The following is a 16634-nucleotide window of genomic DNA, read 5'->3' as shown; positions in this document are numbered from 1 at the left end:
AAATTTATGAGACCATAGCTTTTACAAGACAAGAGATATAGAAGAACATTTTTCAAATAGTGTTATCAGTATTTTTTTGTTAGTAAATAAAGAAAATATAAGAAAAATGTTATTGAGGAACATGTATCTGCAGAAACGTTTCATTTTTCTAAAGAACTGAAAGACAAAACCAAGAAATAATGTTTAAAGAAATTAAGTAAAAAAACAAACACTAAAAAATAATGTGGAATGTGAAAATATTTTTAAACACTTCTACAAATTAAAAGAAAAAAAATGGTAAAATGTCAACAATAAATTTTGCAGTAAATTGCTTCCTTGATTTTTATCTTTCAAATTTTGAGAGTTCATTAACTACCTTGAAATTTTATAGTTTTTCACATGAAAAAAGAAAATTCAAGGCATTCAGTTCTTCTAAGAGTATTCTTTATTCTAAGAACTTTGTAAAATATAAACATTGTTTCAAACTACAATGTTTCTCCTACTTAGCTAAGAAATGTCATGAATAGCCATAAGAAACGATTAGATACTTTCACTGCATTCTGTGGCCTTTAAAAAGAAATTCAATAAACATAGCTTTATGTATGTGCATGTAACAATACATATGTGGGCCTACAAAACCTGACCCTAAAATGTGAGTTGTAGGTGTAATTTGAAATTCAGAATGTTTCTGGATTATAGAAATGAAAATAATAGGTATACGTAGCTTACATAGCATGACACTACTTTCAGGGTCTAGGATGGCATCCTTCTATCAACACATGTTTCTTTAAGGGAGTATGTATATATTCACATATGTGCAATATATATGTATTAATTTCAAGTCAAATCAACCTTAACAAATTAGTAATAGAAACTTTTTTTTTTGGTCAGAAGCTTTTAGTTTTCAGATTTTTAGATGAGAGATATGGGGCCTGCATGTAGGATATAGTCTATCTTTTTTTATCTCTCAATATAGAGGATAGGCAAGTACATAGATAGATAGATACATATATACACATATATATAACTATGTGTACACATACATATATATGTTGTCTTTTTTACCATGAACACTTAATATATACTTGAAGTTAATATATTACATAGAAAACATGAACAAGCAAAATGAAATGATATTCATATTTTAGAAATTACTTTAAATGAGTAATTAGTGAGGTTAATCATAGGCAAATGTGAGTTTTGCTTATACTGGCAATAGGCACAATAGATTGAGTATTAGGAGAATTTTGTTGTCTTCTGCTGCTACCCTAATTCGGTAAATTTAGGCAAATTACTAAGCTCTCTTGGTTTCTCTAAAATGAGACACTTAGGTTCTAAAATGAGAATGCTGAGTATATGGGTCTCAGTTTCCTATGGTCTAAAATTGTTGGACAGTGTTGTCATCACTACTTTTCCATAACATATTACTCTGATCACGTTTAATAAAATAATCACTACCAAATAAAAACAAATCTGTGCTTGGATATGGACATGTTAATTAGAAAGACTATTGCAATAGAAAGAATGTTCCAAAGTTGAGAATAGCAAGTGTCTCAAAATAAAACACAAAGAGGCATTTCACTTATAGGAAAGAATAGGTAGTATCTAAGGGAAGTTGAGTAAATGAGTAGAAATGATCAGCAGGGTCTGACAAGAAAAAAATGTCTACAATGGAGGAAAGACAGCCTCTTCAATAAATGGTGCTGGGAGAATTGGATAGCCACGTGCAAAAGAATGAAACTGGACTGCTATTTGTCACCATGTACCAAAGTTAATTCAAAATGGATCAAAGACTTAAGCATAAGACCTGACACAATAAACTACATAGAAGAAAACATAGGTACTAAACTTATGGACCTTGGGTTCAAAGAGCATTTTATGAATTTGACTCCAAAGGCAATGGAAGTAAAAGCTAAAATAAACGATTGGGACTATATGAAACTTAAAAGCTTCTGCGCAGCAAGAGACCATCAACAAAATAAAGAGGCCACCAACTGAATGGGAGAAGATTTTTGCAAAAAGTGCCTCTGATAGGGGCTAATATCCAGAATATACAAGGAACTCATGCAACTCAACAAAAAAAACAAACAAACAACCCAATTGAAAAATGGGCAGAGGACTTGAAGAGACATTTCTCCAAAGAGGACATACAAATGGCAAATTGACATATGAAAAAATGCTCAACATCACTAATCATCAGAGAAATGCAAATCAAAACCACAATGAGATATCACCTCACCCCTGTCAGAATGGCTATCATCAACACAAATAGTAACAAGTGTTGGAGAGGCTGTGGAGAAAAAGGAACCTTCATACACTGTTGGTGGGAATGCAGACTGGTGCAGCTGCTATGGAAGGCAGTGTGGGGGTTCCTCAAAAAATTACGAATAGAATTGCCATATGACCCAGCAATCCCTCTCCTGGGTATCTACCCAAAAAATCTGAAAACATTTAGAGATAAAGACACGTGTGCTCCAATGTTCATTGCAGCTTTGTTTACGGTGGCCAAGACATGGAAACAACCAAAATATTCTTCAATAGATGAATGGATAAAAATGTTGTGGTATAGATACACAATGGAATACTATTCGGCGGTAAGAAAAGATGATATAGGAACATTTGTGAAAACATGGATGGATCTTGAGAGTGTAATGCTGAGTGAAATAAGTCAGACAGAAAAAGCAGAGAACCATGTGATTTCACTGATATGTGGTATATAAACCAAAAACAACAAAAGAACAAGACAAACAAATGAGAAACAGAAACTCATAGACACAGACAATAGTTTAGTGGTTACCAGAGGGTAACGGGGGTGGGAGGTGGGAGATGAGGGTAAAGGGGATCAAATACATGGTGATGGAAGGAGAACTGACTCTGGGTGGTGAACACACAATGGAATTTATAGATGATGTAATACAGAATTGTACACCTGAAATCTATGTAATTTTACTAACAATTGTCACCCCAGTAAATTAAAAAAAAAAAAAAAAAAAAAAAAAATGTCTTGCTGAGGTCACTTTGTAATGCGTGCTCAGCTGTGGAGACAAGCAGAGTTCAGGGGCCAGGAGGAAGGAGAGAAGCCTGAGTAAACTTTGGTCAAGAAAAAGCAAAGGGTAACAAATGGGGAATTATGAACACTTCATAGCCACCCATCTCTCACTGAGATTTATGGTATTCTTCTCTGAGTTTTTCTGATCTAAATTTGTTTTCACTTTTAGATTTTTGTGTTCTTTCCCTTTGAGGGATTCTTAAAAATATAAATATTTCCATATCCTTAATATTTTACTGTGTTAAATTATTTCATACTGTGCAACCCATGCTGTTGTTTATTATTCCATTACAAATGCACTTTTAATCTTTTCACTAAAACTCTGTTAAAAGAAAAATAAACCAATGAGATGTAATTTTATTTTTGTTTATATCCACTTAGGCAAAAGTGCTCTAGTCTTGGTTATAAAAAGAATAATAAAATATAAAGTTCTATGTAAAGATATGTAATTATAAAAATATAAGAATTATATATATATATATATATATATATATACACACACACATATACATATATATATATATATATATATTTAAGTATAGTCTGCCTTTATTTATAGACATAGTCACATCCAAAAAAAGTATATCATACCCTCAGTTTGCATACTCATATACAGTAAGTCCCAACCCACTCATAAATAATGTTTGATGTAAGTATGACCTATTTTATAATTGAGAAAACTTTTCTTTAGAGAGGTTAAGTGACTTGTTTATGGTTTCCAATTTTCTTTTAAAAAATGAATCATGTATTAAAACTATGATGTGACATCTTCATCTGTCAACTTGGACACTCAAGGTAAGAAAATTGACTTAAGATCATTATATGATGTCCTCAGCTCTTATTATCTTTAATTTGTCTATCAGTTCTTAATCCATTTTAATATTATAGATTTTAAGTATCAATTACTTTATCTTTGATCATATTATAAGAACAGATTTTACATGCCAACCTATTCCATATATTTACATTTTTAAGTGTATCATTGCTTGGATTGTCTTAAAATTAAAATTACTAAAGTTTTAATTTGAGAAAATACTCTACAACATACTCTACCACTCCCATTCCTTCCAGTGAAATGGAATATAAAATTACAACTATTTGTTATAACATTTATTATTTATTAAATAGTATTAAATTTTAAGCATTAAAAACAAGTAAGAAATTTTCTAAAGAACAGATCAGGTTCTAAAACATCTTTTTCATAAAGGACGTTACAAATACATAAATCTTATATATTTGCTCATAAAAATACTTGTAAACGTTATTGAAACTTTGAACATTTATGTGCTCCTAAGCATCTCATATGTTGTTTCATTTATTTTTCCTTGAATCAAATTTCTCAAGTCAAACAACTGAAGGAGCCGAAGATATTTGAGAAAGAGGAATTTTACGTGTATTCAAGAGTTTTTTCTTCCTGAAGGTAGAAAAACATAAAGAATGAAGTAGTGAAGAGTCAAGTATAAAAGGAAATGTACAGGAAAGAGAAGGAAAAGATATTAAGTTTCTTAAGAAACAAAGATAAATAAAGGAAGAACATCTTTAGAGATGTCAATATGTAGAATCACTAAAAAACATTTGTAACTATATGTCATGTTTGACAAAAAGGAGATCCCCCAAATATTAAGTCCATTGAATCAAGAATATATGGAATATACTAAAATCCAGTTGAGAGCTGAGTTATATGTAATTGTATCAATATAACTAATTAGTTTAAAGACTTCTAGGTTTTTCATTTTCCTTAACTGTCCCTGAATTGGTGTGGAATGCCTGGCCTTTTGGCTCCCTCTGATAAATCGAGAAAATAAGATGAAAGGAAAAATTGAATAAACAGATCCAAGAAAATGCTCATCTGAGAAGCAGAATATTTCAATTTTAAAAGTACTGAAATGTAATGAAAAGAACGAGACAGTGGCCCAATCTCTGAAGAAAGTTGAAAAAAGGACTGAGATTGAATAGAACACGTTAAACTTTGTATTTCATGTTTTACCTATGCCACATGGAAAATTCACCGACCCCCACCCCCCCTTTTTTTGTTTTGCAGGGGTGGGGGGAGATAGAACAAGAGGTCATACATGTTAGATAAGAATCTATGTCCAAAACACTAGATGGTGTTTTGTAAAGGATTGAATAGGAATCAAAGACCCACACTAGGTAAGCTAACCATCCCCAAGGCTTGCTTATTTTGTAAGTGCTGGTCACAGAGAAGTAAAACGTGTAGGCAGGAGTAAATACTAAACATGATTTTAAGTCAAAATATTAACTACATAGAGACCAGGAACTAATTAAAAAGATAAGAGGAATTGAACACACACAGATACACAGTGTAACCAAGGTGAAAAGCAGCATCAACAGGAACTTCTGTTCCTGTTGAGGCAACAATTCCCAGCGTAAGTAACCCAGTTTTAACAGGCTATGTAAAGGTTGTGAAGAAATTTCCCCTCCATGCAATTCATATATCAATATGATCTATGAGGACCCCTTGGAGTAAAATCATCATTATGCTTTGAGGGCTGAGATCATACTTACTCTAGCTTCTGAATAATATTTGACATATAAATGTGTGCTGAGCCTACTTAATATTTGAATAAACAACAACAAGAAAAACAAGGTGATTCACATTTCAGGCAATCAAATAAAGTATTATGGTAGAAAGAATTCTAAAATGGTTACAGATTCCTGCCCCTTGATATACACTCCTTATATAATCCCATCTCCTTGAGTATACATAGGGCTTATCAAAATGATAGGATAAAGTCATCATGAATAAAATGACCTTAAATAGTAAAGGTGAAGGGGATTTTGCAATCAGCTGATTTGAGTTAATCGTGTCTCTTTTTGATCACATGGGTGGACCTGACATAATTAATTGTTTCCATAAAAGATAATGGAAACAACAGCAGATACTCTTCTGGATGGTCTTGAAAAGTAAGGTGCCATAGTGTGAGAGAAGGGGGCCATGTGGTAAGAACTGAAGGGTAGCAGTTCTAGCAACTAAGAAGGGTCTTCAGCTGACACAAAGCAAGAAAATGGGGACTTCATATAACCTCAAGGAAATGAATTACTGAACAAGCAAGACTTGAAGTATAATTTTTCCTAGTGAAGTCTCCAGATACAGCAGCAGCCTGACAGACAATCTGATTTTATGTCTCAGACAACCTGAGACACTAAACTTTCCCCAGACCATGATCTACGAAAACTGAGCTCATAAACAAGTGTTGTTTTAGTTGTAAAATTGGGGGAAAAAATTTAAAGAAGCAGTCAGTAATTAATAAGTCACATGTCAAATAACTTGCCAATACATTTAGTTTATTATTAAATAATATTTCACAAATATCATTGCCTTTTTTTAAAATGAATTAAATATGAAAGTCGAAAAAAAATCTGGTAGTTTAATTTCTACATCTATTGTGTGGAAGCCATAAAAATTATCCCCACAGTATTATAATGCTTCACAATTTTGTAAAACACATAGATATTAGATAGAGATATGGAAATTAAGGAGGTATCACAGGGAAGTACACCAAGAGCCGGTTCTGAAAATGATAAATGCCCCTTATTTGAGCAGTACACTACTAGGATTGACTCTCAATGAGACATAATTGGTAAATGCTTTCCTATTCCAGCTTAGCAAAATGAAACTAATTTTTGAAATGTAAAAAATGTCAATGTATGCAAATTTGAGGAAGGGTTGGAAATCATAGGGTGGCAGAAGGGAAGAAAGAAGATGAAACCCTGCAATTAGAGTTTCCTAGTATGAATATGAAAAGTAAAATACATACAGAAAGACTAGTAGTAATTCCTCAATGGCCATGTCAACATATGGTTTATAAAATAGTAAGTGGAGAGTTTAGGTTAAGAATGATAAATGCCCTCAAACTTTATTACCTGTAAAACAGGAATTTGAAGTTAATAAATGGGCTATTTCCCTCAAGACATTATTGCCAATGCAGCAAATATAAAGTAATTATCCAAAGAATATTAGAGGTCTTTTGTAAATATATTGCTAGTATGGATATTTATGACGGATCAAGTTACCACCTCCATGCCTTTTTAATATACAGGAATTCATCTCGTTAAATACAGACATCATGCATAAGTTCCCTTTTTTTTCTCTGCTCTAAAGATTTTGTTAACTCTTTTAAGAGCTACTATCTGCCAGGGATAATTAAAACATCTTTGACCACAGCTTGGTAGAGTAGATATTTAAAATTATGTTTTATTTATTTTCAGCAATAATACAGTCACAAAGGAAAAAATCAAAAGGAAGTAAAACGATATGCAGTAAAATAAGCATTCTCTTCACCCACTCCTTTAGCTCTCCTCTTTCCAGACAATTGTGGTGGTTGAAATTTTCCATATCATGTATATTCTTATGAAAGTATCGTATGTGTATCTAACTATGTGTGTGTGAGTGTGTGTGTGTACATACATATTTTGTGTATATGTGACTCACAGAAAGAAACTTCCCTCATCAATTGCTGGTCCTACTTTCAAGAGTCAGACTCAAGTTGTCATATCTGATGTCCACTAATAAGAGAATAAATAAATAAATCATGGTACATTTGTGCAAATGGTATATTATATGATAATAAAAAATAAATACACTGACATGCTAACATCTACATTGATAAGTGTCAAAAATATAATTTTGGCCAAATAAAAATGTTTTAAAAGAATACACAAAAAATGATACCATTTATGTAAAATTCAAGCTGCACAATATATCCTATATGTTGTTGGACATATAACAGGGTGCCAAAAAATGTATATAAGTGGACACTTTGGTCAGCATTGCTCAAACAGTAGTATGCCGTAATCAGAAGTATCTGGAGGCTGATGGTAACCGCTTTGAGCACCTCTTAAAATTGCAGAAGTCAAATGTGACTTGTATTCATCTTTTGTTTTTGGTATATATTGAGTATTACAATTTTAACACAGTTTTTCTTTCTTAAAATGTGTATGTTTTTGGCACCCTCTGTATACATGTATGGTTTCAGTATAAAGTGGCACTCTTAGACATGTTGGCATATTATATTTAATGTTCAATATTCTTGCCTTTTTTATTTAACACTGTCTCTAAGAAATCCATATCACAAATATAGATCTGACTTGTTTGAACAGCTGTTTTATATACCATTGTTTTAGTGTCATATAATATCTTAATACACGTGTACTCTTTCTCTTGATCTCTTTCCTTAACTTGACACATATTAACACAGTTGTCTTTATAACTGCATATCGATCATGGCAGAACTACATGATTAAATAAATTTGTATCCTTGAATCAGTGATTGAAGTGGACACAATTTGTATCCTTGAATCAGTGATTGAGGAGGACCCATCTGTAGATAGGAGAAACCATTTTAAATTTTGTAAAAAAAATGCAGTGTATAGTGCCTCTTGTAGAAAATAAACTAGGCTACTAATCTAACATATTGCCTGTAATGGTATATACATATGTAATAAAAGTACAAAGTTACGCATGCACATAATCAACATCTTATTTAAAGTAGCAATGACTTTTGGGTATGAAGGAGTGTGGAGAGATACAGGAATGCGATCCTTTGTGAGAAGTACACAGGACTGGACCTCATTTAACCCTGTGTTACTCCTTATATTGTATATGTATTTTTAAAATATTTTATACTTTTTTGTGTTTGATATATTTCACAAATTCTTGGGTTTGAATTCTGTTCCTTACTCATTTTTCTCATTACATTGGGGGCGTCTCAGTGAGAAGAAATAAAACATCTGTGAAAATTTTCTTGTTTTAATGTAAAATCGTCTACTATACGTCTTTCAGTAATAAGACTGCAAAGTTTTAAGGAAGATGGGCAATCACTGATGCCAGCAAAGCAAAACACTAATAAACTCTGCAGTTGATTAAATTGTTGAAGGAATCAATTTAACTCTCCTTCAGTTGTTTGAACCTGTTAGCTTATGTGGAAAAATAGACAATGTTGTTTTTTGTATTGGAATAATTGCTTCCCTTGAATTAAAAGCTTCTTAAACAACTCTCCTAGTCTTACTTCTTAAATCACTCCTAATCTGTATTGCTTAGTTTTCACATCTTCTGAGCACATACTATAATTAATTCCAATGAGCCTCCAAGCATATATGTATATGGGATTAAAGTCTGGAAATGATTATTGCTGTGTGAATTATTCAGTCCCATTTATTTCATTAAATCAGTATGTAGACTTCCTGGCATATAAGAAATCTCTTCATTTCCCTGTTTTATTCTTTTATTCCTTGCATCTGTTCCACCATATTCCCTGTCTTCTATAAATATGAGTTGATATTTACCCTGTACTTAAAAATATACATAACATTTTATGATTGAATTTGTCGCATTTTTTTCTAATACCAAAAATATACGTAGTTGAGAGAATTTATAGACCATCACTTTTAACCATTGTATTTACCTTAGAAATGCAGTCATTTCCTTCCCAGTTTATTGATGACAAATGTGTGATTATGAATATAATTTCATGACTAAACACTATAATAATAACTATACAAGCAAAATATGCATTGAATTAATACTATATATTAATTATTGTGCGAGAACTGAGGCTAAATTTCTTCAACTAATAAACCCAAATATACTAGTAGCATACTTAAAAACAAAGTGTTTATGGGGACAGAGTGCCAGAGAGTAGTTTCCAGGCTCTCGACGACCTCACGTGGAAAGGTGCTGGCCCGGGTAGTAGATGGCCATCAGCTGTCAACAGTTAGGTATTAGCCACTAATATAACTGCCATGGCTAAGCTAGCGAGCGCAGGTTGCAGCTAGAAAGTGGAGTTAGTTGGTTGGCAGAGAAGCAGACTGCGGATTGCAGATCCTGTGGTGCCTGCTTCCTGTGAATCCAACCCAGCCGCCGGTGAAAAAGAGTGGAATGAACCCCCCATCCATGGCTTCATTGGTGTTCCTTTTTGGCCTTACCATATCCTGTGTTCTTGTGCAGGGACGAGGAGCTGAGACCCCGCATTACTGTTAAAGGTTAGTAGGAGTATTTTTACCTATATTTTTTATGGATAGCCCACTATTTGGTAGGCATAAGTGATAGCCATAAAAGAGATTTAGCTGTTTTTGCTTAATTGTTATACCCTGTGTCAATAACAGTTTTTCTCCAAGCAAAGTACATTTGAAGATATAAACAAATTTCCAAACATACAATTATTATTAAGTACAAAAACAACTGTTATTAAAGCTTCGGATGTACCTTTAGTCCATCGTTTTCTGTTGTTTTGACTTCTCATTAGATTCTCTATAAAAGGAGGTTATAAATGTTTTCACATCTGTTGTGGTAACCCCTCAGAGGTAGAATGTGCCCCCCTCACAAACCCCAAATTTGGCTTGCTGTTACTGGTAGTGCCATACAGGCACCAGGAGGGTATGGAAAGTATATTTCTCAAATAATGAGTCTTTCTGGGGAGAACAGGGGAAGCTTTCATCCTGGTCCAAGATATAGTTGCTGGAGAGGGAAAGGGAACTGGCTTGACCATTATAATGGTTAAGGGGTGAGTGTTCTTGTGTTGGTGAGGGTATGGGTGCTTTGGCTTCTACTAATGCAGAGCACCCGGGCTTTCTCATTAGTTTGCTCAGATGTAGGGCAAGAGGGGAAGTGGCAGCGATGGGCCTTGAAAGTTGTATGCAGTCAAATGACAAAAATGGATTCAAAGTCATTAAAACAATAATGTGTCAGAATTGCTAACTATTAATGAACTCACCTGATTCTTTTTATTCCTGAGCACATTGGTACACTATATACATGGGAGTTTGAAGCAATCAGGGGTAGCCAAGTGACTGAGTTACAGATTGAGCGAAGCCTCAAGCAAGAGTGCCACAGACTTGTACTCTTCCTACACAAAGCTTAAGCTTAATAATTTTTTTTTTTTTTTAAAGAAGCTTCAAATTTGTTGTATTATTTTGGTCAAGTTCCAGATTGCTAAAATGACTATTTTTCATAATTTTGTCTAGTTTTGTAGTTACCTTTTAGGGTGTAATTTTGACAAACTTATCAATCTATCATGTAATAATTTCTGCTTCCCTTATTCCTATTGAATTCACTTTCTTCTTTTACACTTTATTTCTTCAGGTTTCTTTAGAACACTTTCTGTAGTGTCCATTTACATATCTTTATACTGGTGACTATTTTAATTTTAATCTGTATTCAGGAAGTGATTTTTTCCCTTTGTTTCTATTTTTGGGGGGTTCTGACATCATTTTTTTTGTTTGTTTGCTCAATCATTTCTGATTTAAGCTAATACTATTTATTTTCCTCTTTTATTGCTATTATTTTCAAATTTTCATTTTAAGTTAGTTTTGATATACTGTGTTACCCATTTCATCTGATTGTGGGCATGTCTTTAGAGCAAGCCGTCACTGATTCTTTTTTCACTCTGTTCCCATCTCCCTCTACTATCTGACATTTCTGTTCCATTTACTCTACTGACCAAATTGATTGATAGTCCTAGTAAGTCTGATCATTGGGAGTTTTGTCTAGCAGGATGTTTTCAGCAGCAGACTGAGTATTTTTAGGGCCTGGTATACATCAATACTCGGATATTTTCATACCTGCTAGAACTCACATATTTCTCTCAGCACAAATTGGAACTCAAAATCTCCCTTTGACTTTTATTGCTTTTTTTCCAGATAGGCCTAGCAAATTTCCATTCTAAGTGATGGGTCACTTATATAATGAAGATTTGTTAGAGACTTTTGTTTTCTCTGGTTCTCAAGATTATTTCATGTTCCCTTATTATCCCCTTGTTTCCTTCTAAACACATTTTGTTTATATAGAAGATAGATAGATAGATAGATAGATAGATAGATAGATAGATAGATAGATAGATAGATGATAGATAGATTTTATTGCTCTTGGTGACCAGTTTGTGTCTATGAGAATACCTTGCTACCTAGATTTTATTAATTAGTTTATAGAGATTGTTTTTATGAGCTAGTTTAGACGACATTTTTTAGATGACATTTAGAATAGGGATTTGGGAGCTGGTTTTTACACAATATCGCCTTGCTGTTAGCTAGTCTTTTGAATGTTTCTCTGCTGTCAACTAGCCTTTCAAATGTTTTTCTTAACGCAGTTTGAAAGAAATAAGAACAAATGAGACAGTTTTAAATGACATTGGACAGAAAAAGAAAGAAAAATAGACCCATATAAAATGGAAATGTTTGTGAAAGTTGATGATTTTTAGCTTAGTGAAAGTAAAAAGTCAAGATATATAGCTATCATATTTTTTTCAAGCTTTTAATTGTGAAATAATGTTAGGCTTACAAAAAGTTGCAAAAATATTGCAGTGTTTGAACATACCCTTAGCCTAGTCTCCTCTATTGTTATCACCTAACATAACCATAAATATACTTACCAAACCTGCAGATTAACTGTGTGGTATGATACCATACCTAAACTTCAGACTACCTTTTATTTTTATTTGTTTGTTTGTTTTTTGTTTGTTTGTTTTTGTTTGTTTGTTTTTGTTCTGTGCTGATTTGTCTTTATATTTTTGACATCTTTGCCTGTGTCGAGTGGGGATTCTGTGCTACAGCAGAGAACAACTTGGAGATTACTTGGTGGGCTTAAGCCACAACTGGCGCTGTGGTTTTTGTTTGTTTGTTTGTTTGTTTGCTTGTTTTGTTCTGTTTTGATTTGTCTTTATATTTTTGACATCTTTGCCTGTGTCGAGTGGGGACTCTGTGCTATAGCTGAGAACAACCTGGAGATTACTTGGTGGGCTTAAGCCACAACTGGCGCTGTTTTTTTTTGTTCTGTTTTGATTTGTCTTTATATTTTTGACATCTTTGCCTATGTCGAGTGGGGGTTGTCGATTGTTTTTTTACATGTGAATGTATTTGACTTTTTCCTTGTTGTTATTGTTGTGCTTGGTGATTTGCTTTGTTCTGTAATTGCCCTACCAGTGCCCAGCTTAAGAGGCACAAGATTCAACATACCCAGCGGCCAACTCCAGACCAAGCCAGAGTACTACCGGGTTTGACCTACAAGTGACACACTCAGAGGGGATTCTTTACAGGCACATAGAGGCCAAAGGGCAAACCACATCTAAGCGGTCAATCCTCACGCAGCAGAATACCCTGCGTGGGCAAAGCCAAGTCTCACAACTAGTCAGCCTAGGAGTTAACTCCACCTACTCACAACAGAAAAGCAATTAAGGATCTTCTTTAACAGGACAATATACACAACACAAGAGTCACTTTTAGAGCACACGAGGGGAGAAGAACAAGTAGTGCAAGTCAAATATAAAGGACATTTATTATATACTAATCCAGCAAGAACTAAGAACTCCAGGGCACCTATCTAATACATCAAGCAAACACAGAGAGTCAGCCAGAATGAGGAAACAAAGAAACATATCCCAAATAAAAGAACAGAAGAAACCTTCAGAAATGGAACTAAATGAAGCAGAGGTAACCAAACTGTCAGAGACAGAGTTCAGAATACTGATGATAAGAATGTTTAAGGAACTTAGAGAGGACATCAAGAAGGATGTAGAAATCATAACGAACAACCAGTTAGAACTAAAGAACACAGTTACGAAATAAAGAACTCACTTGAAGGAATTAACAGCAGGTTAGATGAAGCAGAGGATCGAATCAGCGACTTAGAAGACAAGTTAGCAGAGATCACCCAAACAGAACAACAGAAAGAAAAAGAATAAAAACAATGAAGATGGTTTAAGAGACCTATGGATAACATCAAGCGCAACAACATGCATCATAGGAATACCAGAAGGTGAAGAGAAGAAACAAGGGATTGAGAACATATTTGAAGTAATAATGTCTGAAAATTTCCCTAACCTGATGAAGGAAACCAACATACAAGTCCAGGAAGTGCAGAGAGTTCCAACCAGGATAAACCCAAACAGGTCCACTCCAAGACACATTATAGCTAAAATGGCAAAGATTAAAGACAAAGAGAGAATCCTAAAAGCAGCAAGAGAAAGACAGAGGGTTACATACAAGGAACTCCCATAAGACTATCAAATGACTTTTCTGCAGAAACATTGAAGGCCAGGAGGGAGTGGCAGGAGATACTCAAAGTGATGGAAAACAAAGGCCTACAACCTAGGTTGCTTTATCCAGCAAGGCTATCATTTAAAATTGACGGGAGATAAAGAGCTTCCCAGAAAAGAATAAGCTAAAGGAATTCATTACCACCAAGCCAGCATTGCAAGAAATACTAAAAGGACTTCTGTAAATAGAAGAAAGACGAAAACAACTTATCCACAAATTTAAAAATGGCAATAACTATGTACTTATCAATAATCACTTTAAATGTAAATGGTTTAAATGCTCCAATCAAGAGACATAGGGTGGCTGAATGGATAAGAAAGCAAGACCCTTGTATATGCTGTATACAAGAGACTCACCTCAGATCAAAAGACACACACAGGCTAAAAGTGAAGGGTTGGAGTAAGATATTCCATGCAAATGGAAATGAGACAAAAGCTGGAGTTGCAATACTTATCTCTGACAAAATAGACTTTAAAATGAAGAAAATATTAAAAGACAAAGATGGACACTATATAATAATAAAGGGATCAATTCGACAAGAGGATATAACCCTAGTAAACATCTATGCACCCAACATAGGAGCACCTAAATATATAAAACAGATATTGACTGACATAAAGATGGAGATCAACAGTAACACTATCATAGTAGGGGACTTCAACACACCTCTGACAACAAGGGACAGGTCTTCCAGACAGAAAATCAATACGGAAACAACAGCCTTAAATGACACATTGGACCACTTGGATTTAACCGATATTTTCAGAGCATTCCACCCCAATGCTGCAGAATACACGTTCTTCTCAAGCGCACATGGAACATTCTCCAAGATAGACCATATGTTAGGCCACAAAGCAAGTCTGGATAAATTTAAGAAAATTGAAATCATACCAATTGTCTTCTCTGACCACAGTGCTATGAAATTAGAAATGAACTACAGGAAAAAGACTGGAAGACACACAAATTCATGGAGGCTGAATAATATGTTACTAAACAATGAATGGGTCAAACAGGAGATCAAGGAAGAAATCAAAAGATATCTCGAGACAAACGAAAATGAAAATACAACGACCCAAAATCTATGGGATGCAGCGAAAGCAGTCCTAAGAGGGAAGTTCATAGCACTGCAGGCCTACCTAAAGAAACAAGAAACATCACTAATCAACAGTTTATCTTCACACTTAAGGGATCTGGAAAAAGAACAACAAAATAAGCCCAAAGAGAGTACAAGGAAGGAGATAATAAAGATCAGAGCGGAAATAAATGAAATAGAAACCAGAAAAACAATACAAAAGATCAATGAATCCAAGAGTTGGTTCTTAGAGAAGATAAACAAAATTGACAAACCTTTAGCCAGACTCATTAAAAAAAAGAGAGAGAGGACCCAAATTAATAAAATCAGTAATGAAAGAGGAGAAGTGACAACAGACACTGCAGAGATACAAAAAATCCTAAGAAATTTCTATGAGCAACTGTATGCCAACAAATTTGACAACCTGGAAGAAATGGACAATTTCCTAGATGCATACAACCTCCCAAGGCTAACTCAAGAGGAGACAGAAAACCTGAATAGACTGATTACCACCAAGGAAATTGAATCAGTAATCAACAATCTCCCAACAAACAAAAGCCCTGGACCAGATGGCTTTACAGGTGAATTTTACAGAGCGTTCCAAAAAGAATTGTCACCTATTCTCCTCAAACTCTTCCAAAAAATCCAGAGGGAGGGAAGACTCCCAAACACTTTTTCCAAAGCCACTATCACCCTGATCCCAAAATCAGACAAAGACACCACAAAAAAAGAAAACTACAGGCCGATATCGCTAATGAACATAGATGCAAAAATCCTCAACAAAATACTAGCAAACAGAATTCAGCAATATATTAAAAAGATTATACACCATGATCAAGTGGGATTCATCCCTGGTATGCAAGGGTGGTTCAACATCCAAATCAATTAATGTGATACACCACATTAACAAAATGAAAAATAAAAATCATATGATCATATCAATTGACGCAGAAAAAGCATTTGATAAAATTCAGCAGCCATTCATGATAAAAACCCTTAAGAAAGTGGGAATAGAGGGATCATATCTCAACATAATAAAGGCCATATATGATAGACCCACAGCTAACATCATACTCAATGGGGAAAAACTAAAACCATTCCCCTTAAAATCAGGAACAAGGCAAGGCTGCCCACTTTCTCCACTTCTATTCAACATAGTGCTGGAAGTTCTAGCCACAGCAATCAGACAAGAAAAAGAAATAAAAGGCATCCAAATCGGTAAGGAGGAAGTAAAACTGTCATTATATGCAGATGATATGATACTATATTTAGAGAACCCTAAAGACTCCACCAAGAAACTATTAGAGCTGATAGATGAATTTAGTAAAGTAGCAGGATACAAAATTAATATTCAGAAATCAGTTGCATTTGTATATACCAATAATAAAACATCAGAAGGAGAAATTAAAAAGCAATTCCATTTACAATTGCTCCAAAGACTATAAAATACCTGGGAATAAATTTAACCAAAGAAGTAAAAGATCT

Source organism: Rhinolophus sinicus, linkage group LG02 (assembly GCF_036562045.2).
Source record: "Rhinolophus sinicus isolate RSC01 linkage group LG02, ASM3656204v1, whole genome shotgun sequence".
Lineage (NCBI taxonomy): Eukaryota > Metazoa > Chordata > Mammalia > Chiroptera > Rhinolophidae > Rhinolophus > Rhinolophus sinicus.
This window is presented reverse-complemented; position numbering follows the sequence as displayed.